The 27414-nt window shown below is 43.3% G+C and overlaps 1 long non-coding RNA gene across 1 annotated transcript; it reads left to right on the forward strand.

Moving 5' to 3' along the window:
- Nucleotides 1-12: 12 nt before the first annotated feature.
- Nucleotides 13-27038, forward strand: LOC144339904 (uncharacterized). The gene is made up of 3 exons (XR_013415477.1): nucleotides 13-369; nucleotides 24931-25021; nucleotides 26360-27038. It is a non-coding gene; the product is annotated as an uncharacterized LOC144339904 (long non-coding RNA).
- Nucleotides 27039-27414: the final 376 nt, after the last annotated feature.

Genomic DNA, 27414 nt, shown 5'->3' on the forward strand with positions numbered 1-27414 from the left:
TCTTTGGAGGTCAGAGCTCGGCGGGGTGCGGCTAGTGGCGGATTGCTCTGCGAGGGGAGGGCTTTCCACTGTTGCCAGCGTGAACTCGGGTGCCGGGTGGATATCAGGGAAGAATCCCTGCCCTGGACCCCCAGATCTGTCTTGGCCCAGGTAGCGATCGTCTCTGCTGCCAAGAAGACTTTTAGCTTGTACCACTTTCCCTTCCATTTTTCCTGGGGTACCGCTCACCGTGCATCTGCGCGTTCAGAAAGCTGGATTTCGGGGATGCTCAGTTCAGAAGAGAAAAATTTGCCGGGAATCAAGTCCTTCTTTTTGTTAGTCGGTAGTCGATGATGGGAGGTGTTCAAAATCATTTGATGTGGTGACAAGGTACGTTATTATTGCTAGATCATGTGCTCTAATCCATTGAGGGAGATAACTTCCGGCAACTCTAGAACTTTCGGATTACTTACAAGCTTGAAGGAGAGAGTCTGCCTGGATTTGGAGACTTTTTTGAACTGTTGTGGCTAGACCCTTAACATTTTTTATTTATTTATTTATTTTGTTTATTTATTGAGACAGAGTTTTGCTCTGTCGTCGAGGCTGGCGTGCAGTGGCGCGATCTCGTCTCACTGCAACCTCCGCCTCCCGGATTCAAGCTATTCTCCTTCCTCAGCCTCCCCAATAACAGGGATTACAGGCGCCCGACACCATGCTCGGCTAATTTTTGTGTTTTTATTAGAAACGGGGTTTTACCATGTTTGCCAGGCTGGACTCGAACTCCTGATCTCAGGTGATCGGCCCACCTCCTCTTCCCAAAGTGCTAGGATTACAAGCGTGAGCCACCGTGTCCGGCCTTAAGATTTTTATTTTATAATAATTATTATAACTTAGAGTTGCCAAGAAAAATTTGTTGGCGATTATTTATAGATGTTTGAAAGACAAGAATTGTTTTTTTCGATTTCTGTATTTTAGCATTTAGTAAGCACACTGCGTGTTGGATGTTTTGTAAGCATGTGCTTTGATTTTTGCTTCAAAGATAAGCAATTTGGGGAGATGGGTTTTAGCTTAAAAGATAAGGAATGTGGCCAGGCGCGGTGGCTCACGCCTGTAATCCCAGCACTTTGGGAGGCCGAGGTGGGCAGATCACAATGTCAGGAGTTCGAGAACAGCCTGGCCAACATAGTGAAAACCTGTCTCTACTAAAAATACATAATTAGCTGGGCTTGGTGGCACGCCCCTGTAGTCCCAGCTACTCTGGAGGCTGAGGCAGAAGAAGCCCTTGAATCCGGAAGGCGGAGGTTGCAGTGAGCTGAGATCTGCCATTGCACTCCAGCCGGGGTGACAGTGCCAATTTATTCATTTTTTAAAGAATATTTTTAAGAATTTTTTTTTTTTTTCGGCCAAGAGCGGTGAGTGGCTCACGCCTGTAATCCCAGCACTTTGGGAGGCGGTGGTGGGTGGATCACCTGAGGTCAGGAGTTCGAAACCACCCTGACCGACATGGTGAAACCCTGTCTCTACTAAAAATACAAAAAAAAAATTAGCCAGGCGTGGTGGTGCACGCCTGTAGTCCCAGCTACTCGGGAGGCTGAGGCAAGAGAATCACTTGACCCCTGGAGGTGGAGACTGCAGTGAGCCGAGATCGCGCCACTGCACTCCAGCCTGGGCAACAGAGTGAGACTCCATCTCAAAAAAAAAAAATGTTCTGAAGTCAAATTTAATATTGGTTTATGGTCTTATTTTTAGGTGCCTCAAATTTTTTAAAGTAATAAAATTATTGAATGTGTAACATGAAAACTTTCTAATTGGAATTGACTGGCAGCAGATGTCTTCAAGAAAATTAGCATTGGTGGGAGAGTGGACCGAGAGGATTAGGCTGGAAATCATCTGCTAATGCACTAGTTTCGTGACCTTAGTCTGGCTGCTTCACTTGTTAGGTCCTCTGTTTTCTTACCTGTTAAATGAGTAAATTTGATTACATGATCACTAAGGTGCCTTCCACACTCAACTTATGCCATATTCAAGAAGATTTTCAAAATCACTCCGAAACTATTACAATTGAATTCAGTTTTTAATTGTTGACCCTCCTAATCTAGTAAAGTGTCTCTAACATCCATTAATATAGTGCCTGGAAACTTGCACCACTCATTCTCTGATCTCTAGCACACAGGTCTGGAAAATCTGACTTCTTTTTTTCTTTCTTTTTTTTTTTTTTTTTTTTTGTTGAGACGGAGTCTTGCTCTGTCACCCAGGCTGGAATGCAATGGCCAGATCTCGGCTCACTGCAAGCTCCGCCTCCCGGGTTCACGCCATTCTCCTGGCTCAGCCTCCTGAGTAGCTGGGACTACAGGCACCCGCCACCTCGCCCGGCTAGTTTTTTTTGTATTTTTTAGTAGAGACGGGGTTTCACCGTGTTAGCCAGGATGGTCTCGATCTCCTGACCTCGTGATCCACCCGTCTCGGCCTCCCAAAGTGCTGGGATTACAGGCTTGAGCCACCGCGCCCGGCCTAAATCTGACTTCTTAAGAGCCCAGGTAAACTATACCCTTGCCTGCATGAATTTGTTACTCCTTGCATTACATTATACTCTCATGCACTGTTATTAGGCCTGGCACTAAATTTGTATAGCCTGGGCAAGAGTGTGGCTATGGAGGTCCACACACCATCTGTCTAAATATTTAAAAAATAATCAAGATAACAAACTTCTATAAAATACTTTCTATTCTACTTCCTTGACAGATCCACTTTCATATGAATTCATAATTCATATGAATTTAGAGTTCTCAGAGTCCCCGGACTGACCCCATTCTCCTCCCATCCCCAACTTCATCACCTGCCACACCAAAAGGGGCTGTACATACACCCAACATGTCCAGGCATATGTCCATATCCCCCGCCGCCTGCAAATGGTGATGTGCAATTGGCAGCTCACTCTGCCCTCAGATCTAGCCAGTCTAAAAGAGGAGTGCAGGCTCCAGGCAGGCATGGCCCCTGACCTCATGGACTCCTCATCCTTTACAGCAAGAGGAGGGCCAAGTAAACAGAGGCCCCTTACCCAGGTCTAAAGACAGTACTTCTCTGTTATAAAACATACGCAACTATCTTATTTTCTGTCCTGTGTAATTAGCCATTCCCTTTCAACTAGATTATTCTTGTCAACTCTTAACTGGCGGAGATTTTCTACCACTATCACCAATTTCTTTTAGCATAATCTCTTTATAATCTCATACAGGTTTTTTATTCTACAGCTAGAAAGCTCTTTTCAAAACCTCGGCCAGGTACAGTGGCTCATGCCTGTAATCCCAGCACTTTGGGAGGCCGAGGCAGGCAGATCACCTGAGGTCAGGAGTTTGAGACCAGCCTGGCCAACGTGGTGAAACTTTGTCTCTACTAAAAATACAAAAATTAGCTGGGCATGGTGGCACACCCTTGTAGTCCAGCTACTCGGGAGGCTGTGGTGGCAAATCGCCTGAATCTGGGAGACAGAGGTTGCAGCGAGCCGAGATCATGCCAGGGCACTCCAGCCTTGGCGACAGAGTGAGACTCCGTCTCAAAAAAAACGAAAAAAAGCCTGGATCTGACCACCTCTCTTGCCTTGCTTCAGACCTGAAGTCAATGGCTTTCAGTGCTCTCAAGACAAAAAACAAAATCCTTAATGTGTCCTATAAGACCCTTCATGATCTAGCCCCTTCTTCGTTCAAACTAAAAGATCTTTAATCTCCAGAATGCACGATGTTGTCTTTCAACATAGGAACATTGCATATGTGGTTCTCTCTACCTGATGTGCTTTTTCCTTTGGCTGTTGCCTATGTGATGATTTGGATAATGAACATAAGGGAAGCAGATATCATGAATACCTTCTATATTTCTAACCAGCAAAACTTGGACGGTGGGGCCATTCCCTGAGCCAAGAAACACTGGAAGAGTGACAAGTTTCAGGTACTCTTGGACCTTGGACCTGTTGAACATGAAGTGCGTTTTCTCATCTCCATTCCTTTTTGCTTTTCGGTCGTTGGTGTTGTCGACTCACTGGTTATCTGTTGCTTCCTTTTCCATTTCATTCCCTGTAACGGCTCTACCAAAAGCATGCTACCCTACCTACCCTACACCCTGCTTCTCCACCTTTTTTTTTTTTTTTTTTTTTTTTTTGATGTCGGGTCTCAGCTCTGTCACCCAGGCTAGAGTGCAGTGGCAGGCTCACAGCTCGCTGTAGCCTTGACCTCCTGGGCTCAAGCATTCCCCCCACCTCAGCCTCCCGAGTGGCTGGGACTAGGGCATGAGCCACCATACCCAGCTAATTTTTATATTTTTGTAGAGACAGGGCTTTGCCATGTTGTTGCCCAGGCTGGTCGAGAACTCCTGGGCTCAAACACTCTGACCACCATGGTCTCCCAAAGTGCTAGGATTAGAGACATGAACCAGCATGCCCAGCTGAAACTGGGTCTTTTATAAAGAACAGAAATTTATTTTCTCACAATTCTAGGGGCTGGAGGCCCAAGATCCTGGCACTGGCAGGTTCATTTGTTTGCTATGGGCCACATCCTCCTGAGGGGAGGAACATTTTGGCCTCACATGGTAGAAGGCAGAAGGTTAGCAGGCTGAAGGCTTCATGAGGCCTCTTTTATCTTATTTACTTATTTTGAGACAGAATCTTGTTCTGTCACCCAGGCTGGCGTGCAGTGGCGCAACTGCAGCCTCAACCTCCTGGACTAAAGTGATCCTACCACCTCAGCCTCCCAAGTAGCTAGGACTTCAGACACTCACCACAGCTCGCAGCTAATTTTTGTTTATTTTTTGTAGAGATGGGGCCTCACTGTGTTACCCAGGCTGGTCACAGACTCTTGGGCTCAAGTGATCCGCTTGCCCATGAAGCCTCTTGTAATCCCATAAACCTCATTCACAAGAGAGCAACCCTTCTGGCCTAAACATCTCTTAAAAGCCCCACATCTTAATACCATTACATTGGCCATTAAGTTTCAACACCTGAATTTTGGAGGGGACACATTGAAACCGTAGCAATGGGTAAAAAATAATAATAAATCAGAGTCAGGTTGAATGTGAGATAATAGGAAGTGGAGGGGACTATAGAAAACTTGGAATGTGGTGTGTTTTCTACAATATACATTTGTGCTTCTCAGCGCTCGCTGATCGTTCCCTTATGGAAATAGTGGGCCTACTTGCTAAGTATGTAGACTTTTTAATGGGAAGTTTCCTAAACACCATGCAAGCCGAACAAAACATCTGTGAGTCAGATATAACCCACAGACGAGCAGGCTGACTTCCATCTAGAAAGGAGTAGCTTCGTTTTGTTAAGATAGTTTTGAGAGTTTGGTTTGTTTTCATGCACAACCCTGCCTTTGTCCATTGCTGGAATAGATGCTAATCGAATATATTCAAATTTCCAGCCACAACAAATGTGTGTTAGCAGTTTTTAGAGCTGTCCTCTGTGTATTTAAGGAGAGCAAACTGGGGGAAAATAGAGTTGAAAATTGTAGTAGAGGGATCAGCCACCGCTTAAAGGCTTCACTGAAGAGCCATTAGCAGCCACACAGCAGAAAGCAAAAGGTAGAAAGAGTAAAAGGGGCCAAATGGAGTAAATAGAAACTATCCATAAATGTCTCTCCTGGGGTTAATTATGCTGCCAGAATTTTCATATGGAAGAACATCAGCTCATTTTGATACTTATTTTAAGAAAGGGATAGGAGGCCTGTAAAATGGGTATAAGGAGCCTTTTTCAATAATGTAAATCTCTGAAAAGAAAAGCTTAAGTTTTGTGGTTGTTAAAAAAAAAAAAATGGTTTGTGGTTCTAGTCAATTCTCCAGGAAGAGGAAGCTATTTTAGGTAAGAACTGGTAGGTAGAGAGTAAAATGTATTTATCCACACCTCGAAGCCTAGGTGTGGCAAAGAAATGTAAGGAAAAATGATAGACTCATAGAATGTCCGAATTGCAAATGCAGCCCAGTACCTAATTTGTTAATTTTCTTTACTATCCTTTACTTTCTTTTTGAACAGTGAATAACCTCCAGAGTAACCATTCTTGGCTTCATAGTTTGAGCCACACTGTCACACCACTTGTGGTTAAGAGGATACTGTTTACTGAGTGCCTTGTATATCTCTTATGTTTGTGGGTGTTTTGCATCATCCCAATTCTACAAAGCTTTCCAAGGCATTTTTCAAAACTGAGCTGGAATTTCATGTTTATTCTTACTCTACACCACTTTTCTTTCTAATATGTCCTATTTTGCAAGAGGAAGCAGAAGTCTAAAGCATCAGAATGTTAAATCCAGACATTGGTCAGGCCTCTTTAGAAGTTTAAGTTAATTAGAGTTTTATGTTCAGAAAATAGACATTCAAAAGAGATGCAGTGTTTCTTAGAGTGCTGGTAGATTCCAGCGCTTTTATCTCATAGAAAAGAACAGGTTTGAATGTGTCCCCAAAAGTTGTGTGTTCCCCAAAGTTCATGGCTTAGAAACTGAATCTCTAATGCAACAGTGTTGAGCGGTGGGGCTTTAAGAGGTGATGAGGTCATGAGGGCTCTGCCCCATGAAAGGATTAATGCCATTATCCAGGAGTAGATTAGTTTTTACGGGAGTGGGTTCCTGATAACTGATAACCCACAGTTAGAAGAGTGCAGTTTTGTACAAATACCACACATGGAGTAGAGCCAACAAATTACAAAACTACGACTGTCACAAAGTCATTCCATAATTTTAATTTTGCAGATTCTGCTTTGAAAAGCTTGTCTGTATGATTTATGTACAGTGCCTTGAGGTAACAATATGATGATATCCTAATATATATTTTGCCTCACATTCAAGTGCTGGCTCTTCTTGATTCCCCTCAAATTAATAACTACTTCTATACCATTAGCTTATACCAACAGCTAAGGACCCATCAAGGAAATAACCACTCTTTTGTTTAACTTTTAAAACTAACCCAGTAAGTCTCTTTACATATAATGCCTATTCTAAGGATTTTTTTTTTTTTTAGACAGAGTCTCACTCTGTCACCCAGGCTGGAGTGCAGTGGCGCGATCTTGGCTCACTGCAAGCTCCACCTCCCAGGTTCATGCCATTCTCCTGCCTCAGCCTCTTGAGTAGCTGGGACTACAGGTTCCCGCCACTACGCCCGGCTGATTTTTTGTATTTTTAGTAGAGACGGGGTTTCACCGTATTAGCCAGGATGGTCTCGATCTCCTGACCTCATGATCCACCCACCTCGGCCTCCCAAAGTGCTGGGATTACAGGTGTGAACCACCGCGCCTGGCCTATTCTAAGGATTTTAATCCTAATCTTTTCCCTATTTAATCTGTATAATTCATCTCAATGGGTGGAAAATACTAAGTTCTAATGTCACTGGGAGTTTTCTGCTAGTGAAAGTGTAGAATAAGGAGAGACAAATCAGATACCAAGAAACCTTGAATATCAAGACCTGAAACCTGAAGTAAAGGTTTGCCAAATCCAGCTTTGACAACATAGATGGACAAGTGCAAATGCAAGATAAAGGTGCTTTCTATTTGTTAAGTTCTTTTAACCTTAGGTGGGGTTTGTCCTGAAATCTTAATCTTGCCATCTGAGCTTACAAATACTGCCAGTATGCCTTACTCATCACTTTCATCTGTGTCAAATGTGTGAATAGTCTGGACACCCAGTTACTTTAGTTTCCTTACAGTAAACTGGCAGTACATGGCATAGATCCTGGAGGCACACAGTTTCTCTTAAAAGTTGTTTGATAGGCTGGGCGCAGTGGCTCACGCCTATAATCCCAGCACTTTGGGAGGCTGAGGCAGGTGGATCACCTGAGGCCAGGAGTTCGAGACCAACCTGGCCAACATGGCGAAACCCTGTCTCTACTAAAAGTACAAAATAAGCTGGGCGTGATGGTGCATACCTGTAATCCCAGCTACTTGGGAGGCTAAGGCAGGAGAATGGCTAGAACCTGGAGGGTGGAGGTTGCAGTGAGCCTAGATCGCACCACAGCACTCCAGCCTGGGCAAAAGAGCAAGAATCCATCTCAAAAAAAAAAAAGTTCACTTGATGATGCCAAGTGAAGTGATTCAGTGGTTATAGGGAAAGAAACCTAAAATAATGCAGCACCAATATAAACTGCAGTATACAATTATAATATAGGTATTTGTGAATGAATAAATGTTTGGGGATTAAATACCTTTCTTTTTTTTGAAACAGGACCTTACTCTGTCACCCAGGCTGGAATGCAGTGGTGCGATCTCAGCTCACTGCAACCTCTGCCTCCCGGATTCAAGCAATTCTGTGTCTTAGCCTCCTGAGTAGCTGGGACTATAGGCACGCACCACCACACCCAGCTTATTTTTGTATTTTTTGTTGATAGGGTTTCGCCATGTTGGCCAGGCTGGTCTCGAACTCCTGACCTCCAGTGATTCGTCTGCTTCGGCCTCCCAAAATGGGATTACAGGCGTGAGCCACAGTACCCAGCCTAAATACCATTTTTGACGTTCCAAATAGGGGTGTCAAACAGAAAAACCCAAATATGTTAGGGGGAAATGATTTTTTTTTTGAGGATATAAAAGGTAGTGTTATTTTTATTTCTATCAGCAGACTAATGTCTCTGACCACTTATGACAATTGAAAGCATAAGTCATATTTACATATATTGCCTCTCTCCCCCATAATCTGTTACGTTTGTAGTAACATTGTACTAGTTTTTTGTGTGTGGTTTTTTGTTTGTTCATTTGCTTGCTTTTGCTAGTCAATGACATTATTTTCTACAGTTTCTTTATTCCTTGGTATACTACCACTTATGCTAGAAGTTCTTCTGTCACCATCCATTTATGGATTCACTTCTTCAGTTTATTGTCAAGTTTATTAAATAGTCTGCTTTTGACTGGGCACAGTGGCTCATGCCTGTAGTCCTAGCCCTTTGGGAGGCCGAGGCAGGCGGATCACGAGGTTAGGAGTTCGAGACCAGCATGGCCAACATAGTGAAACCCCGTCTCTACTAAAAGTACAAAAAAACAATTAGCTGGGTGTGGCAGTGGGCACCTGTAATTTCAGCTACTCAGGAGGCTGAGGCAGGAGAATCCCTTGAACCCAGGAGGCAGAGGTTTCAGTGAGCCGAGATCAAGCCATTGCACTCCAGCCTGGGCGACAGTGCAAGACTCCATCTCAAAAAAAAAAAAAAAAAAAAAAAAAGTCTGCTTTTCTTATTTTCCACATATGTTAAGTGTTTAGTCAGTAAATGCTTAACAGCTACCTGTTGCCAGGCACAAGGCAGACCCGGTCTCTGTCCTCATGGAGTTAACTTTAATCATAAGATCTGTTTCCAAATAATCTCTTGTTTAAGACTGTGTTGCTCTGTTGTTCAAGACTGTGATCTCATTTATTACTGATGACAATCAAACAGTATTAAGTGTCTACAATGTGCCCAGCACTGTGTGACAATGTAATTAATAATATAATGAAATTAGTAGGCAAAGAACATGGGGAAAGACTTTCTAGGCTGAGGAACAAGCATTTGGAAAGAGATGGAGAGTAATGACACATTCAATGTGGTATTCTTTGTGAGAAGTTCATTGTGGTTCAAGGATAAAGGACACAAAGTGCCATAAAAGGAGAGGGCTCTCTAAAATGGGTGAGAGCCAGATTGTGTAAAGTGTTGCCCTTGACAGCCTTGGCATGCTGAAGAGTCAGTAAATACCTTTTGTTAACTTAAGGACTTTAATGAGGAAGAGTGAAAAATGTTCACATAACCATTTTCACTACCTGCTAATTCCTCACAGACTTCACCAGGTACTACTTTCTAACTTCAGTTGGCCAGATCCACATGTCAGATCAGACCAATTTGCCTTTTGACTACCCATGTAATACTTAAACACTGTTGCCGTTATCATAGCTTTTCTTCAAACCAAATAATATTAGGGACAATTGAAATTTGGGAATTAGATTTACCTTTGCTGCTACTAAGTAATTGTCAGAATTTTAAATGTCATATTCATTTTACACAGCTAATCTCTTTAGCTTTCCTATGTATATTCCTACTTATGATTACTTGTAATTCTCATCTGAAAGCATTAAAATATTTTGAAAGTAAGACAGTAAAATTGTGAAATACTTTGGTATTGGTTACAAAACAGTACTTAGGTACCTTGTTCCTGATTTTTCTGTATTTTTTAAAAATAAGGCCAGGCACAGTGGCAAATGCTTATATTCCCAGCTACCCAGTAAGCTGAAGCAAGAGGATCACTTGAGCCCAACCTGGGCAGCATAGTGAAACCCCAGTCACCAATTAAAAACAAACAAACAACAACCAAAAAAAAGAGTATATTTTTTGAAGATATTTTACCACATATACAGAACTAAACAAAGAGGGCGAGGAACTGTTTAAAATAATGTTAAGCAAAATAAAACCAAAGAAAATTTAAGTAATAGTTAATAGTATTGTTATAGAAGAGATCAAGTTACTACCCCATTCTCGAAAAAGAAAATCTGCAAGTAGACAGTTTGCGGTGCTAGAGTAAGCTTTTCCTTAATTTCAGAAAGCCTGTATTAGGCATTTACTTTATGCCAAACCCCATTTTAGTGACTGGAAATATAAAATAAATGAAACACAGTCCCTGCTCTCAGTGGACTTGTTGTCTAGAGAATGTTAAGTAGAACCACCTGAAATTGCATTGTTTTTGTAGGCCAGCTATCGGTTCCACCTGACATATGCGTAAACAGAAATTTGCAATAATAAAGATATGACCAAGGTGCTACTGGCACTGACAAAATGCTTCATGCTGCCTAGAGCAGTCAGTGAAGGGTCCCCAGGGGAGATGACGTTTGAACCGAGTTTCGGAAGATGATTGGAGTTTACCACGTGTTCATAGGAAGCAAGGAGAATGAGGGCATTCCAGTAGCAGGAGACAGCATACATAGAGTTGTTGAATGAAGAAAGAGCCTAGCGCACAAGGGAAACTGCAAAAGTTCAGACTGGTTGGAATGCTGGAAATATTGTGAATGACAGGAGATGAGACTGGCGAGAAAACAGAGGTCAGATTGTGGAAGGTTGTCAGGCCAAAGAGTTTGATTTTATTCTTGAGATTGATGAGATGTGTGTAATCCAGGAATGTGCAAGACAATCTATAAGGGTTCAGAAAACATACTGATTCTATGTACAGTTACCTTTGTCTTAATTTTAAATTTTCAAATTGTGTAGGAGTTACAGTGTGTATAATTGTTATTATAGTACTGGATCAAAATAATTTATAAATAAATACAGACATAATATAGTGTATTACAGGTTAAATTGTGTACCTCAAAAATTCATGTTTAAGTTCTAACCCCCATTATCTCAAACTGTGACCTTATTTGGAAATACGATCATTGCAGATGTAATAGTTAGTGAGGTCAAGTTAAGAAGCAATAGGAGGCCAGGCATGGTGGCTCACACCTGTAATCCCAGCACTCTGGGGAGGCCAAGGTGGGTGGATCACCTGAGGTCAGGAGTTCAAGACCAACCTGGGCAACATGGTGAAACTCCGTCTCTACTAAAAATACAAAAATTAGGCTGGACGTGGTAGCTCACACCTGTAATCCCAGCACTTTGGGAGGCCGAGGCAGACGGATCACCTGAGGTCAGGAGTTCGAGACCAGCCTGGCCAACATAGTGAAACCCTGTCTCTACTGAAAATACAAAAATTATTTTGTATTTTGGTGGCAGACACCTGTAATCCCAGCTACTCGGGAGGGTGAGGTGGGAGAATCGCTTAAAACTGGGAGGTGGAGTTTGCAGTGAGCCACACCACTACACTCCAGCTTAGGAGACAGAGCGAGACTCTGTCTCAAACAAACAAACAAAAGTGAAAGAAAAAAAGAAGCAATAAGGTGGTCCCCCAATCCCTAATCCAGTATGACTCATGTCCTTCCAAGAACAGAAAATTTGAACACAGACACACAAACAGGAAGAATGCCTATGCCTTTTGAAGGTAAAGGCGGACATTGGGGTAATGCTTTTACAAGCCAAGGAACTCCAAAGGTAGCCAGCAAACTGTCAGAAGCAAGGGGAGGGTCCTGGGACATATTCTCCTCACAGCCCTCAGAAGGATCAGTCCTGCTCACCTTGATCTTGGACTTGCAGCCTCCGGAACTGTGAGGCAAATGTCTGTTGTTTAAACTATCCAGTTTGTGATACTTTGTTACAGCAGCCCTAGCAGATTGAGATACTTGGTCAAAAACTTCAGGCAACACTGATGAGATGATGCAAAGGCTTTGAAGAGTTGGTTTATGTTTAAGAGTCCAAATTATGAATGTCCTATCTTTATACAGTCTCTGTATTCAAGAATTGACCTTAGGCTAGGCACAGTAGTTCACGCCTGTAATCCCAATACTTTGGAATGCCAAGGCAGGAGGATTGCTTGAGGTCAGGAGTTTGAGATCAGCCCTCGTGTATTAGTCCATTCTCATGCTGCTTATAAAGACATACCCAAGACTGGGTAATTTATAAAGAAAAAGAAGTTTAGTGGACTCACGGTTCCACGTGGCTGGAGAGGCCTCACAATCATGGCGGAAGGTGAAAGGCACGTCTTAGGTGGCGGCAGACAAGAGAGAAATGAAAGCCAATCTAAAGGGGAAACCCCTTATGAAATCATCAGCTCTCGTGAGACTTATTCACCACCATGAGAACAGTGTGAGGAAACTACCCCCATGATTCAGTTATCTCCCGCCGGGTCCCTCCCACCACACATGGGAGTTCTGGGAGCTACAATTCAAGATGAGATTTGAGTGGGGACAAAGCCAAACCATATCACCTTTTCTCTACTAAAAATTAAAATTAAAAAATTAAGCTGGCATGATACTATATGTCTGTAGTTCTAGCTAGTTGGGATGCCAAGGTGGGTGAATTGCTTGAGCCCCGGAGGTTGAGGCTGCAGCGAGTCATGATCATGCCACTGCACTCCAGCCTGCACAACAGAGCAAGGCCCTGTCTCAAGAAACAATAAAAAAATAATTTAACTTAAGGTGATGTCTTGACTGCAGTATTTATTCTACTTTTTAAAGCCATTATGGTGGGAAAACAATTTGTTTACATTTGTAGTATAGTTTATGTTAAAGGTTGAAGAAACTGGGAAATATTTTATCTTTAACTCAAAACAGGATGGTAATATGCAACAGTTTTAGGCAAAAAACATTTACATTTAAGAAAAAAAGTATCATTTAATCCCATTAGGCGGAAGTGGAGCCACAAGCAAAAACAGGGCTGGTTATGGATGTAGGTTTCTCTTTCTGTTCATATGTTGAAACCTAATTCCCAATGTGATGGGTTTTGGAGACGGGATCTTTGGGAGGTAATAGGTCATGAGGGTGGAACCCTCGTGGATGGGATTAGTGCCATATAAGAAGAGTCCAGAGAGCTAGCTCACTCCCTTTCTGCCATGTAAGGATACAAGAAGTCGGCCTGGAAAAGAACCCTCACCAGAACCCTACACTGGCACTCTGATCTTGGACTTTCAGCCTCCAGAGCTGTGAGAAATAAATTGTCTTTAAGTCATCCAGTTTATGGTACTTTGTTACACCAGCCCAAACTGACTGAAGATGGGGTCCTAGCAAGCAAAATCATAGCTGTGAAGACTGTAATAGTATCTCATCAGCATAGGGAGGGCTATAGGCAAAACATGCACTAGTCTAGCTACTTCTTCAAGTATTAAGGACAACCTGTCCTTTTTATACAAGTCATACATTAGACATGTGCCTAAGATTGCAAAACACTGTGATTGAGTTTTCAAGGCTAGGGATACACCTCAAACTCAGATGTACTTCTTTGGTGCCTATTTGTAAGTCAGCAAAATCCAGAATTCAATAATATGTTAATTAATGTATTAATATGAAAATATTTTTGTGCATTATATTTTCTGCATTTTAGATCTTTGTGTGCCGTGGAATATTTTATGATTTTTGGCTTTACTTAGGTTAAGTCAACCAAAGCATTTTGAAATGCTGCTTTTTTTTTTTAATTCACGTGTATTTGTGGGTTTTTGTTTTTGTTATTATTGTTGTTTGAGACAGGGTCTTACTCTGTCACGCAGGCTGGAGTGCAGTGTCACAATCACGGCTCATTGCAGCCTCAACCTCCCAGGCTTGGGTCATCCTCCCACCTCAGCCTCCTGAGCAGCTGAGATTATAGGTGCCCACCACCACGCCCATCTCCTTTTTGTATTTTTAGTGGAGACGGAATCTCACCATGTTGCCCAGGCTGGTCTTGAACTCCTGGGCTCAAGTGATCTGCCCTCCTCGACTTCCCAAAGTGCTAGGATTACAGGTATGAGCCACCACACCAGGCCTAAATCCACATGTATTTGTAATAGTTTTGCCATTGTTTAGACAGGTAGTTTTTAGATTTTTTAAAGTAATAGAAGAAGCCTTTCTTTCAACTAAATCTTATGTGGAAGTCCAATATGCAGCAGTTACGTTAGGCAGTCATAGAGGACTGGCCATTTATAAAAAATATACCCTTGTTTTAAATCTTTGTTTCTTGTATTTAGTCTTGAAGTTCATGTTTTATGACTACGTATTCTATGTTTATTTTATAGCGTGTTAGTAAAATGAAAGGAATTTACATGGATGGGGATGATAAAGATGCTACTGACCTATTATTATAGGGCCTATGCTTGGAGTTGCTTTTCAGTAATGGGATTGGATTTATAAGAATCCATCTATCAGGCTGGGTGCGGTGGCTGACGCCTGTAATCCTAGCACTTTGGGAGGCCGAGGCAGGCAGATCACGAGGTCAAGAGATCGAGACCATCCTGGCCAACATGGTGAAACCCCATCTCTACTAAAAATACAAAAATTAGCTGGCTATGGTGCCGCATGCCTGTAGCCCCAGCTACTCAGGAGGCTGAGGCAGGAGATTTGCTTGAATCCGGGAAGCAGAGGTTGTAGTGAGCTAAAAAAAGAATCCATCTATCATCTGGCTGGGCATGATGGCTCACACCTGTAATCCCAGCACTTTGGGAGGCCAAGGAGGGAGGATCACGAGGTCAAGAGATCGAGACCATCCTGGCCAACATGAGGAAACCCCGTCTCTAATAAATATACAAAAATTAGATGGGCGTGGTGGTGGGCGCCTGTAATCCCAGCTACTTGGGAGGCTGAGGCAGGAGAATCGTTTGAATCGCTAGCTGAGATCATGCCACTGCACTCCAGCCTGGGCAACAGAGTAAGACTTCGTCCCAGAAAAAAAAAAGAATCCATCTATCCTCTTTAATTTAGTCCCCTTTGTGGCCACACAGCAGTCTGTGTCCTACACCCACTTGGTCAAGAATATGTGTACTACTCACAAAAATGTATTTCTCAGTAAGTGACTCCCCTCTCTCTCCTTTCACCACTGTTCTTTTAACAATTTTTGTTTGTGCACTATTCATTTAACTGTAACTTTGCCACCTTTGGACTCTAATAGACTCAAAACCTGTTTGTCCAGTTTAGTGTATGTTTGTTTTAGTCCCTCACCCATGACTTACAATCATATTACTGTAAGCTGATATTTGGAACTACATATACCTTTCATATGTTTATTTTTAAATTTTTTTTCTTTTTGCAAGTAGTTTCAGGATCTATATTTTGTTTGTTTGTTTTTGAGACCGAGTCTTGCTCTGTCTCCCAGGCTGGAGTGCAGTGGCATGATCTCAGCTCACTGCAACCTCTGCCTCCTAGGTTCAAGCGATTCTCCTGCCTCAGTCTCCCAAGTAGCTGGGATTACAGGCACCCGCCACCACACCCGGCTAATTTTTGTATTTTTAGTAGAGACGGGGTTTAACCAAGTTGGCCAGGCTAGTCCCGAACTCCTGACTTCAGGTGATCTACCCGCCTTGGCCTCCCAAGTGCTGGGATTACAGGCGTGAGCCACCGTGCCCAGCCTATATATGTTTAAATTGTCATAAAAGCTAACACGCTTTGGGAGGCCGAGGCGGGTGGATCATGAGGTCAGGAGATTGAGACCATCCTGGCTAACATGGTGAAACCCCGTCTCTACTAAAAATACAAAAATAATAAGAATAATTTAGCCGGGCGAGGTGGCGGGCGCCTGTAGTCCCAGCCACTCGGGAGGCTGAGGCAGGAGAATGGTGTGAACCCAGGAGGCAGAACATGTAGTGAGCCAAGATCACACCACTGTACTCTGGCCTGGGAGACAGAGTGAGAATCCGTCTCAAAAAAAAAAAAAAAAATACCCAACACCATTTGGGGATGTTGGGGATAGCAGTGGAATGTTTCAGAATTAGAGTTTTTGTATTTGTGGTATTCTCAGATAGCTCATTTTTCCAAGATCATGCTATGTCAAGTGGCTAGTCTGATAGCCCATAAGCCATAGTTCAGGGACGTTTTTACCTTTTTCTAAAGGGTACATATAAAAAGATATAAAGAACAAACTATTCAGATAGTTTGGCATCAGTGAGTCATTTCAATAAAAATATACTCTGAGTCTTCCTTCTTTTAGCAAATGTTTATTGAGCTCCTACTATGTGCTAGCAGTCATTATGCTAAGTTTTAAGTATACAGTAGCAAACTAAATGAACATAATAATCCAGGCCTCATGGGATAAATTACAGCAAAAAAAATTATATGCATAATACATTCATACATGTATAAAATCTTCATACCAATTACAAAGGAAATAAACAGGGCTCTACAGAGAGAGTTAAAGAAGCTACTCTAAATAAAACAGAAAAGGAATGAGAAATGAAAGGAATTCTAGAATTCCAGCATTCTAGCTGGGTGCCGTGGCATGCACCTGTAGCCCCAGCTACTCAGGAGTCTGAGGCAGGAGGACCCCACGATCCCAGAAGTTCAAGTCTAGCCTAGGCAACATAGTGAGACAGAGCGAGAATCCGTCTCAAAAAAACAAACAAAAAAAACCCAACCAAAAGAAAAGAAATAAAAATAAAAACTGCGTTATAGGCTGGGTGCGATGGCTCGCGCCTGTAATCCCAGCACTTTGGGAGGCCGAGGCGGGTGAATCACGAGGTGAGGAGACCGAAACCATCCTGGCTAACACGGTGAAACCCCGTCTCTACTAAAAATACAAAAAAACTAGCCGGGCGAGGTGGCGGGCGCCTGTAATCCCAGCTACTCGGGAGGCTGAGGCAGGAGAATGGCGTGAACCCGGGAGGCGGAGCTTGCAGTGAACTGAGATCCGGCCACTGCACTCCAGCCTGGGCGACAGAGCGAGACTCCGTCTCAAAAAAAAAAAAAAAAAAAAACTTTAAAGAACAAGTGGAGGCCAAGTGTAATGGCTCATACCTGTAATCCCAGCACTTTGAGAGGCCGAGTCAGGTGGATCACCTGAGATTAGGAGTTTGAAACCAGCCTGGCCAACATGGTAAAACCCCATCTCTACTAAAAATACAAAAATTAGCTAGGCGTGGTGGTGGGTGCCTGTAATCCCAGCTACTCAGGAGGCTGAGGCAGGAGAATCCCTTGAGCCCAGGAGGGAGAGGTTGAGGTGAGCCGAGATCGCGCCACTGCACTCCAGCCTGGGCGACAGAGCAGGATTCCATCTCGCAAAATAATAATAATAATAATAATAATAATAATAATAATAATAATAATAATAAAGTTTATATGGAGGAGGGAAAAGACCAAGAATAAGCAACGCAATACTGAAGAAGATTAACAAAGTTAGAGGATGGCACTACCCAACTTCAAGGCTTTCTGGCTGGGCATGGTGGTTCACACCTATAATCCCAGCACTTTGGGAGGCTGAGGCAGGTGGATCACCTGAGGTCAGGAGTTCGAGACCAGCCTGACCAACATGGTGAAACCCTGTCTCTACTAAAAATTCAAAAATTAGATGGGCATGGTGGTGGGTGCCTGTAATCCCAGCTACTCAGGAGGCTGAGGCGGGAAAATTGCTTGAATCTGGGAGGCGGAGGTTGCAGTGAGCCGAAATCTCGCCACTGCACTCCAGCCTGGGCAACAGAATGAGACTCCATCTCAAAAAAAAAAAAAAAGACCTACTGTAAAGCTTCGGTAAGCAGGCGCCTGTAATCCCAGCTGCTCTGCAGACTGAGGCAGAGAATTGCTTGAACCCGGTAGGCAGAGGTTACAGTGAGCTGAGATCGCACCACTGCACTCTACCCTGGGCAACAGAGTGAGTCTCCATCTCAAAAAAAAAAAAGTCATATATCTAGATATAAAATGCAATGCAAAAGCCTTAAAACACCTAAAAGATAAGACAATTAAATCCAGATGACCTAGGGTTTTGCGATGACCTTTTAGGTACAACACCAAAGGCATGATACATGAAAGAACGAACCAATAAGTCCAATAAGTTGGACTTCCTTAAAATTGAAAATTTGTGCTCTGGAAAAGACACTGTCGAGTGGATAAAAAGAGAAGCCACAGATTGGGAGAAAATGTTTGTAAGACATATCCGATAAAAGACTGTTATCTAAAATAGACAATAAATTCTTTGAGAGGGAGTCTTGCTCTGTGGCCCAGGCTGGAGGGCAGTGGCGCGATCTCGGCTCACTGCAAGCTCCGCCTCCCAGGTTCACGTCATTGTCCTGCCTCAGCCTCCCGAGTAGCTGGGCCTACAGGTGCCCTCCACCACGCCCGACTACTTTTTTTGTATTTTTAGTAGAGATGGGGTTTCACCGTGTTAGCCAGGATGGTCTCAATCTCCTGACCTCCTGATCCGCCCGCCTCGGCCTCCCAAAGTGCTGGGATTACAGTTGTGAGCCACCACGCCTTGCCGACAAAGAATTCTTAAAACTCATCAATAAGAAAACACCCAATTAAAAAATGTACCGGGCTGGGCCCGATGGCTCACGCCTGTAAGCCCAGTACTTTGGGAGCCCAAGGCTAGTGTATCATTGGAGCCCAGGAGTTTGAGACCAGCCTGGCCAGCATGGAGAAACCCCCGTCTCTACTAAAAATACAAAAATTAGCCAGGCATGGTGGCGTGTCACTGTAGTCCCAGCTACTCACTTGGGAGGCTGAGGTGGGAGGATCACTTGAGCCTGGGAGGCGGAGGCTGCAGTGAGCTGAGACCACACCACTACACTTCAGCCTGGGCAACAGTGAGACCCCATCTCAAAAAAAAAAAAAAAAAAAAAAAGGACCAAACAACACCTTGAAAGACATCACACTGAAGAAGATATTCAGGTGAGAAATAAGCATATGAAAAGATGCTTCATGTGCAGGATCTGAATTTTTTTCTAAGAAGGAAAGAAAAAGATGCTGCGCATCGTATGTCATCAGTGAAATGCAAACACAATAATACCTCACCAAAACCTATGATGAGGATGATATGTTTGTTTGTTTACTTGTTTGTTTGTTTTTGAGATGGAGTCTCGCTCTGTCACCCAGGCTAGAGTGCAGTGGCGCGATCTTGGCTCACTGCAACCTCTGCCTGGAAGGTTCAAACAATTCTTCTGCCTCAGGCTCCCAAGTAGCTGGGACTACAGGCGCGTGCCACCATGCCCAGCTAATTTTTTTTTTTGTATTTTTAGTAGAGACGGGGTTTCACCATGCTGGCCAGGCTGGTCTCGAACTCCTGACCTTGTGATCCACCTGCCTCAGCCTCCCAAAGTGCTGGGATTACAGGTGTGAGCCACCATGCCTGGCCCGATATGTTTTTTAAAGACAGAATCTCATTCTGTTGCCAAGGCTGAAGTACAGTGGTATGATCATAGCTCACTGCAGTCTCAACCTCCTGGCCTCAAGCAGTCCTCCCACTTCGGCCTTGCAAAGTGTTGAGATTACAGGTGTGAGTCACAGTGCCCATCCTACACACCTATTAGAATGACCAAAATCCAGAACACTGGCAACATCAAATGCTGGAGAGGATGTGTAGCAACAGGAACTCTCATTCGTTGCTAGTGGGAATGTAAGATGGAAGACTATGTAAGGCAGTTTGGCAGTTTATTAAAAAACGAAACAGGCCAGGCACAGTGGCTCATGCCTGTAATCCCACCGAGATCACGCCAGTGCACTCCAACCTGAGCGACAGAGTGAGACTCCATCTCAAAAAAATAAAAATAAAAATAAATTAAAAATGTAACATACTCTTACCCCATGATCTAGCAATCACGCTCCTCGGTATTTAACGAGGAAGCTTTGGCATTTACCAAAGAAGTTGAAAGCTTATGTCCACACAAAAGCCCACACATAGTTTTTGTTGTTTTTTGGGTTTTTGTTTGTTTTTTGAGACAGGGTCTCATTCTGTCACCCAGACTGAAGTGCAACGGTGCAATTATAGCTCATTGCAGCCTCAAACTCCAGGACTCAGGTGATTCTCCTACCTCAGCCTCCTGAGTAGTTAGGATTATAGGCATGTGCTACCACACCAGGCCGGAAACTTCTATTAGATATCCTTTTGTAGCTATTGAGTTTTAAGTTGTATGAATGCATTGCATTGCATTTCAAATTTAAAATACAATTTTAAAAATAAGAATGTTAACTAGACAATTATGTAATAACTTAAAGACTTTGCCTGCCAGAATTTTAGTAAAATGTATTTATTTGGTTTTCAATCATTTTAAAAATTCTTCATTTCTTGAAGATTTATCTAATTTCTCTACCAAGTGTACACAGTAAAAACAGCAACAAGAAAATTACCATCAGGGAGACATCAAAGCAGTATAATGAAACTAGTTTAGCAAGAAAGGGTGCAAATAAGAAACGAATACTCAGAGGATCTCAGCTTTTTATTTTAAAAAAATTGAAAGATTAGTACAATGAACATGCATATTAGATTTTATGAATTAAATATGTTACAGGACCATTTTGGAGAGAATTATGTATCTCATGGTGGGGATTCCTGGGGAATCTTTAATGCGGGATAAACTCCAAGGGCCAGAAAAGCTGTTCACCACACTTTTTCTCCTACCTTTTGCCCCACACAATCCCTTACTTATAGAGGAACTGCCCTTATTCAGTAGCTGTTCTTGCTTATTCAGCTCCTTATTCAGGAGCTGTTCGCTGTTCTTGCTAGCCTACGTCCCAAAGAAGACCCAAAAAACACACCGTTTTTTCTTTCTTTTTTTTTTTTTTTTTGAGACGGAGTCTCGCTGTGTCTCCCAGGCTGGAGTGCAGTGGCGTGATCTCGGCTCACTGCAAGCTCCGCCTCCCGGGTTCACGCCATTCTCCCGCCTCAGCCTCCCAAGTAGCTGAGACTAAAGGCGCCCGCCACCACGCCCGGCTAGTTTTTTTGTATTTTTAGTAGAGACGGGGTTTCACCATGTTAGCCAGGATAGCGTTTTTTCTTAAAAACATTCTTCACACTTGGTCTGATGATTTTTACTTGTTAAATGTAATCCGTTGTCCGGGCGCAGTGGCTCACACCTGTAATCCTAGCACTTTGGGAGGCTGAGGCAGGTGGATCACCTGAGGTCAGGTGTTCAAGACCAGCCTGGCCAAATGGCGAAACCCGGTCTCTGTTAAAAATACAAAAATTAGACCGGGCGCGGTGGCTCAAGCCTGTAATCCCAGCACTTTGGGAGGCCGAGACGGGCGGATCACGAGGTCAGGAGATCGAGACCATCCTGGGTAACACAGTGAAACCCCGTCTCTACTAAAAATACAAAAACTTAGCCGGGCGAGGTGGCAGGCGCCTGTAGTCCCAGCTACTCGGGAGGCTGAGGCAGGAGAATGGCGTGAACCCGGGAGGCAGAGCTTGCAGTGAGCTGAGATCCGGCCACTGCATTCCAGCCTGGGTGACAGAGCGAGACTCCGTCTCAAAAAAAAAGAAAAAAAATTAGCTGGGTGTGGTGGCAGGCGCCTATAATCCCAGCTACTTGGGAGGCTGAGGCAGGAGAATCGCTAGAACCCAGGAGGCAGAGGTTGCAGCAAGCCAAGATCACACCATTGCACTCCAGCCTGGGTCAAAGAGCGAAACTCTGTCTTTAAAAAAAAAAAAAAAAAAAAAAAAGCAGGCCGGGCGCGGTGGCTCAAGCCTGTAATCCCAGCACTTTGGGAGGCCGAGACGGGCGGATCACGAGGTCAGGAGATCGAGACCATCCTGGCTAACACGGTGAAACCTCGTCTCTATTAAGAAATACAAAAAACTAGCCGGGCGAGGCGGCGGGCGCCTGTAGTCCCAGCTACTCGGGAGGCTGAGGCAGGAGAATGGCGTGAACCTGGGAGGCGGAGCTTGCAGTGAGCTGAGATCCGGCCACTGCACTCCAGCCTGGGTGACAGAGCGAGACTCCGTCTCAAAAAAAAAAAAAAAAAAAAAAAAAAAAAGCAATCCATTGAAAACTTTTTCTTCGCAGTTATTTCTAATTAATTAAGTATAAAATTGAATTCAATTGTTTCAATAATAGTATATACAGAATTCTAAATTATAACTCCATCAGTTTCTTTAAAGCTTTTTGGTTTAACCTTTTCACAATATTTGGTCTCTACTTCCATTGCTATGCAATTTGTTGAGGCAGGATATCTCTCTGGAGTGGAGTAGCGCAGTCACAGCTCACTGCCCCCTCAACATCCTGGGCCCAAGTGACCATCTCACCTCAACCTCTCGAGTAGCTGGGACCACAGGTGCGCACCACCATGACCAGCTAATTTTCTCTATTTATTGTAGAAATAGGGTCTTGCTTTGTTGCCTAGGCTGGTCTCAAACTCCTGGGTTCAAGTGATCCTTCCACCTCGGCCTCCCAAAGTGCTGGGATTGCAGGTGTGAGCCCCCACACCTGACCTGTTTGTTTTTTCAATCCCATGATTTACCTTTCTGTGTCACCTATACCTGAGACTTGGTAACCATCTCTTCACATACTTACAGTTAATTGTTCATCATTCATCACACCTGGATGTCTTGCAGTTGACCGAACTTGCCCAGTTCTTTTCACAATTTCCCATAGGTCTAATTTCACAAACCTTTAATCAGTTGCTGTTCTCTGAATACTGTCCAAGTCTTTTCTCTTTATATAGTATGACATGTAAAATTAAATATAGTTTGTTCCAACTGAAGCCTGCCCAGTGCCAAGTAAAGCAAAAATAATTGCTTCCCTCCTTTTTCATGCATATGCCTTAATACAATCCTAGGAAATATTTGTCTCTTATTTCAACTCATCTAACTTAACACCAACCATAATTGTTGGCTCTCCCTTGGCTGTTTCATCTACAGCTGCCTTTCCAGTATTTCCACATGCTTGCTGCAATTCAGTAGCATGTTAAAAGTTACATGTTACATTTCTAAGAGGATTTCTTTCACACATTTTTTATTTAAAAATTGCCCCATGAACAATGTGAATGTAGTGTTTGGGGCCTCAAGAACTAAGGCTTGAACAATTCCAAGTACTTTTGTGGTGGGACCTGGAAAGACGGATTTAGATGGAGAGGTACCGGGAGAGACTGCTGAAAACTGGAGGAAGATGGCTGCCTTTGGTTTTCTCTTTGTTTTTGTTTTTTGAGACAGAGTTTCGCTCTTGTGGCCCGGGCTAGAGTGCAGTGGTATGATCTCGGCTCACTGCAACTTCCATCTCCCGGGCAAGCGATTCTCCTGCCTCAGCCTCCAGAGTAGCTGGGACTACAGCCACCTGCCACCACGCCCAGCTAACTATGTATTTTTAGTAGAGATAGGGTTTCACCATGTTGGCCAGGCTGGTCTCAAACTCTCGACTTCAGGTAATCTGCCCGCCTTGGTCTCCCCGAGTGGTGGGATTACAGGTGTGAGCCACCGTGCCCGACCAACTGCCTTTGTTTTCTCCTGTCACAGTTCTTTGGTTGTAAGCAAGGGAAACTAATTTCAGCTAACGTAAGCAAAGGGGAATTTGTTGGAATTGTATCAGAGGATTTTTCAGTTGACTGGAGAATCATGCTCAGAAACTGCAAACACCAAGAATGCTCCCAAAAGTAGGAATCTCAGCCATAGTTTATGGAAGAAGAGAGCCGGGTGTGGTGGTTCATGACTATATCTCAGTGCTTTGGGAGGCTAGAGGTGGGATTGCTTGAGGCCAAGGGTTGAACATCAGCCTGGGCAACATAGTGAAACCCTGTCTCTACGAAAAATAAGTTTAAAAAATAAGCCAGGCACAATGGCACGCTCCTGTAATCCTAGCTACTCAGGAGGCTGAGAGACGATTGCTTGAGCCCAGGAGTTCAAGGCTGCAGTGAGTTATGACTGCACCACTGTACTCCAGCCTGGGCATCAGTGTGAGACCTTGTCTCTTTAAAAAAAAAAAATCATAGTGTCCATCTTTAGGGACTCTTCCTTGCTTCTTCCCCAGTTTCAAGTTCTAAACAACCCTGGACACTGGATGTGAGGCACTGTGGGGGATTCTAAGAGTAAAAATACACAACCAGTACCCTTCAGGATGTTACAATCTAGGAAGGATAGAAAGATGCACGAATAATGAAATATAAACCCAAGTGTTAAATATGCTCTAAGAAAAGTAAAATGGGGCCAGGCACGCAGGCTCACACCTGTAATCCCAGCACCTTGGGAGACTGAAGCAGGAGGATCACTTGAGCCTAGGAGTTTGAGACCAGCCTGGAAAACATGGTGAGACCATCCTGGAAAACACAGTGAGACCCCGTCTCTAGTTAAAAAAAATAATAACAATAATAATAATTTTTAAAAAATAAAGTAAACCGGGCTTAACGGCGTGAGCCTGTTGTCCCAGCTACTTGGGAGGCTGAGGCAGGAGAATTGCTTGAACCCGGAAGGCGGAGGTTGCAGTGAGCCGAGATGGTGCCACTGCACTCCAGCCTGACAACAGAGTGAGACTCCGTCTCAAAAAGAAAAAAAAGAAAAAGTAAAATGTTCTAAAAGCCAAGTTCCCAATTGTCTCCTGGTTGCAGAGAAATAGATGTTCCCAGTAACTCTCATGGTAACTACAGTTGCCATAAGGTGCATTTAGACTAGCTTTAACAACCTCTCAATTATTTTTTCATTGAACTTCTTCACTCAGATACTACAGTATTTCCAGACAGGTAAGTCCCCTAACCTATGTAAAAGTCCCCTTAGTGCTTGTTTTATCTTCACCCTAGGAAATCTCACATTCAGAGGATACCTCATCAGCTTCATCTGCTCAGATGTCCTCTTGCTCAGCACTTGCAACATTAGTGAAATGACACATTGGTATGTCACTTTTTTGTTTCTTTTCTTTTTTTTTTTTTGAAACGGGGTTTGGCTCTTGTTGCCCAGGCTGGAGGGCAATGGCGTGATCTCACTGCAACCTCCACTTCCTGGGTTCAATCAATTCTCCTGCCGCAGCCTCCCAAGTAGCTGGAATTACAGATGTGTGCCACCACGTCCTACTAATTTTGTATTTCTTTACTAGTGATGGGGTTTCACCATGTTGGTCAGGCTGGTCTTGAACTCCTGACCTCAAGTAGATCCACCTACCTTGGCCTCCCAAAGTGCCAGAATTACAGGCATCAGCCACCATGCCCAGCACCCCCCACTTTTTTTTTTTTTTTTTTTTTTTTTTTGTCTTTAGCAGAGACGAGGCCTTGCTATGTTGCTCAGGCTGGTCTTGAACTCCTGAACTCCTGAGCTCTCACCTTAGCCTCCAAAAGTGCTGGGATTACAGGCCTCAGCTACCATGCCTGTCCACATTTTGTTTTTTTGTTTTGGTTTGGTTTGGGTATGTCATATTTTGATATTAGATGATCCAAAATAATTTATCTTGGTATGCAAGATGTTCAAGGAACAAACAAACAAAAATAAACAAGCATCTATAATAAGGTACCAAAGTTTTGAATTATTTATCTGTGTATATGTATGTATACACACACAGACTATTATGAGGCATTTTAGAAATCACTTTCTCACATGCATTCCAATATAATTTCCTGAGAAAGGAGTTTCATGCAGGGTATTATACATAAACCACAACCTATTTTTATGGCCATTTTGAATTACTTTTGTATTTCAAATTCACTTTTTAAAGCTTCGCCCACGGGGCGGGAGGACTGCTCGAGCCCAGGGATTCAGGACAGCAGAGAGGTGTGACCATGCCACTGCACTCAAGCATGGGCAACAAAGTGAGACCCCCATCTCTAAAAAATTTAATAAATAAAGGAAACTTCACTCATGCCCACAGAAGAGAAAATTGTGAGTGAGTGCATCAACATCTACAGTACGCAAAAACAGTAGCTCTGAACATTGTTAGTAGGGTCCTAATAGTTACGATAGCCCAGTGAAAACTCTCAAAGGAAAGTGAAAATCTTCCTTATGTTAATAACATGGAGGGAATCTACCAATTTTATGTTTTTAACAATAAATTTTATGCCTTTTCAGATAATGTGTACTTGTTTTATTGGTATTGTGAGTAAAGGTTGGGGGAGAAATCATAATATTTAAAAATTAGATATGCTACATTTTGGCGATTCTTACATAACTGATTTCACTATTGTTGAATTCTTAACGTTAAGTGAACATGTTTTTGTTTTCGTTTTTTGTTTTGTTTGACAGACAAGGTCTCACTCTATCATCCTGGTTGAAGTGCAGTGGTGTGAACACAGCTCACTGCAGCCTCAGCTTCCTGGGCTCAAGTGATCCTCCCCTAACACCTCAGCTTCCTGAGTAGCTGGGACTACAGGTGTATGCCACCATGCCCTGCTAATTTTTTTATGTGTTATAGAGGCAGTGTCTCGCTTGTTGCCTAGGCAGATCTGGAACTCCTGGGCTTAAGTGATCCTCCCACCTTGGCCTCCCATAGAGTTGGGATTATAGGTGTGAGCCACTGGGCCCAAGGCTTGTTTTTCTTTTTCTGAAACAGTCTCACTCTGTTGCCCAGGCTGGAGTGCAGTGGCACGATCAGAGCTCACTGCGGCCATGACTTCCCGGGCTCAAGCATCCTCCCTTCTGAGCCTCCCTAGTGGCTGGAACTACAGGTGCTCACCATTACACCAGACTAATTTTTTTAATTTTTAATTTTTGTAGAGATGGGGTCTCACTATGTTGCCCAGGGTAGTCTGAAACTCATGGGCTCAAGTGATTCTCCTGCCTCCGCCTCCCCAAGTGCTGGGATTATAGGCATGAGCCACCATGATGCCTAGCCTTAAGTGAATATTTAACAAAATGACTTTGTAGTATTATTTTCTTCATGTACCAATAAAATTGTTGTGGGGTGTTTTCCCCCTCCCCCAAATTTGAGTACATCCATGGAAATACATCACTGAGATAAGCATCATCCATTCTTTGTGACAATGTGGAAGAAAGATTAAGAAACTGCCCTTTAGTACTCTCAGGATCTTTGGGGATAGTTCAGAAATCACTAACCGTTACTAGAAATTTGATTGGGTTTTTTGGGGATAATCCAAAAATCATCAAGTATTGATGGAACTTTATCATTCTAAACTTCTTAGAGACTTAAAATTATTTCTTGGAAACTTAAAATTCACGCTAATGCTGGAATGCCACTAGCATCCATGAACATATCATTTTAAGTAAGAGGTGGTATATTCTACTCTCCACTGTGATATCACAGTTCAGGCCACTGTGATAATGTGCTTATAGATGTGGTA

Source organism: Macaca mulatta, chromosome 3 (genome assembly GCF_049350105.2).
Source record: "Macaca mulatta isolate MMU2019108-1 chromosome 3, T2T-MMU8v2.0, whole genome shotgun sequence".
NCBI classification, from domain to species: Eukaryota; Metazoa; Chordata; class Mammalia; order Primates; family Cercopithecidae; genus Macaca; species Macaca mulatta.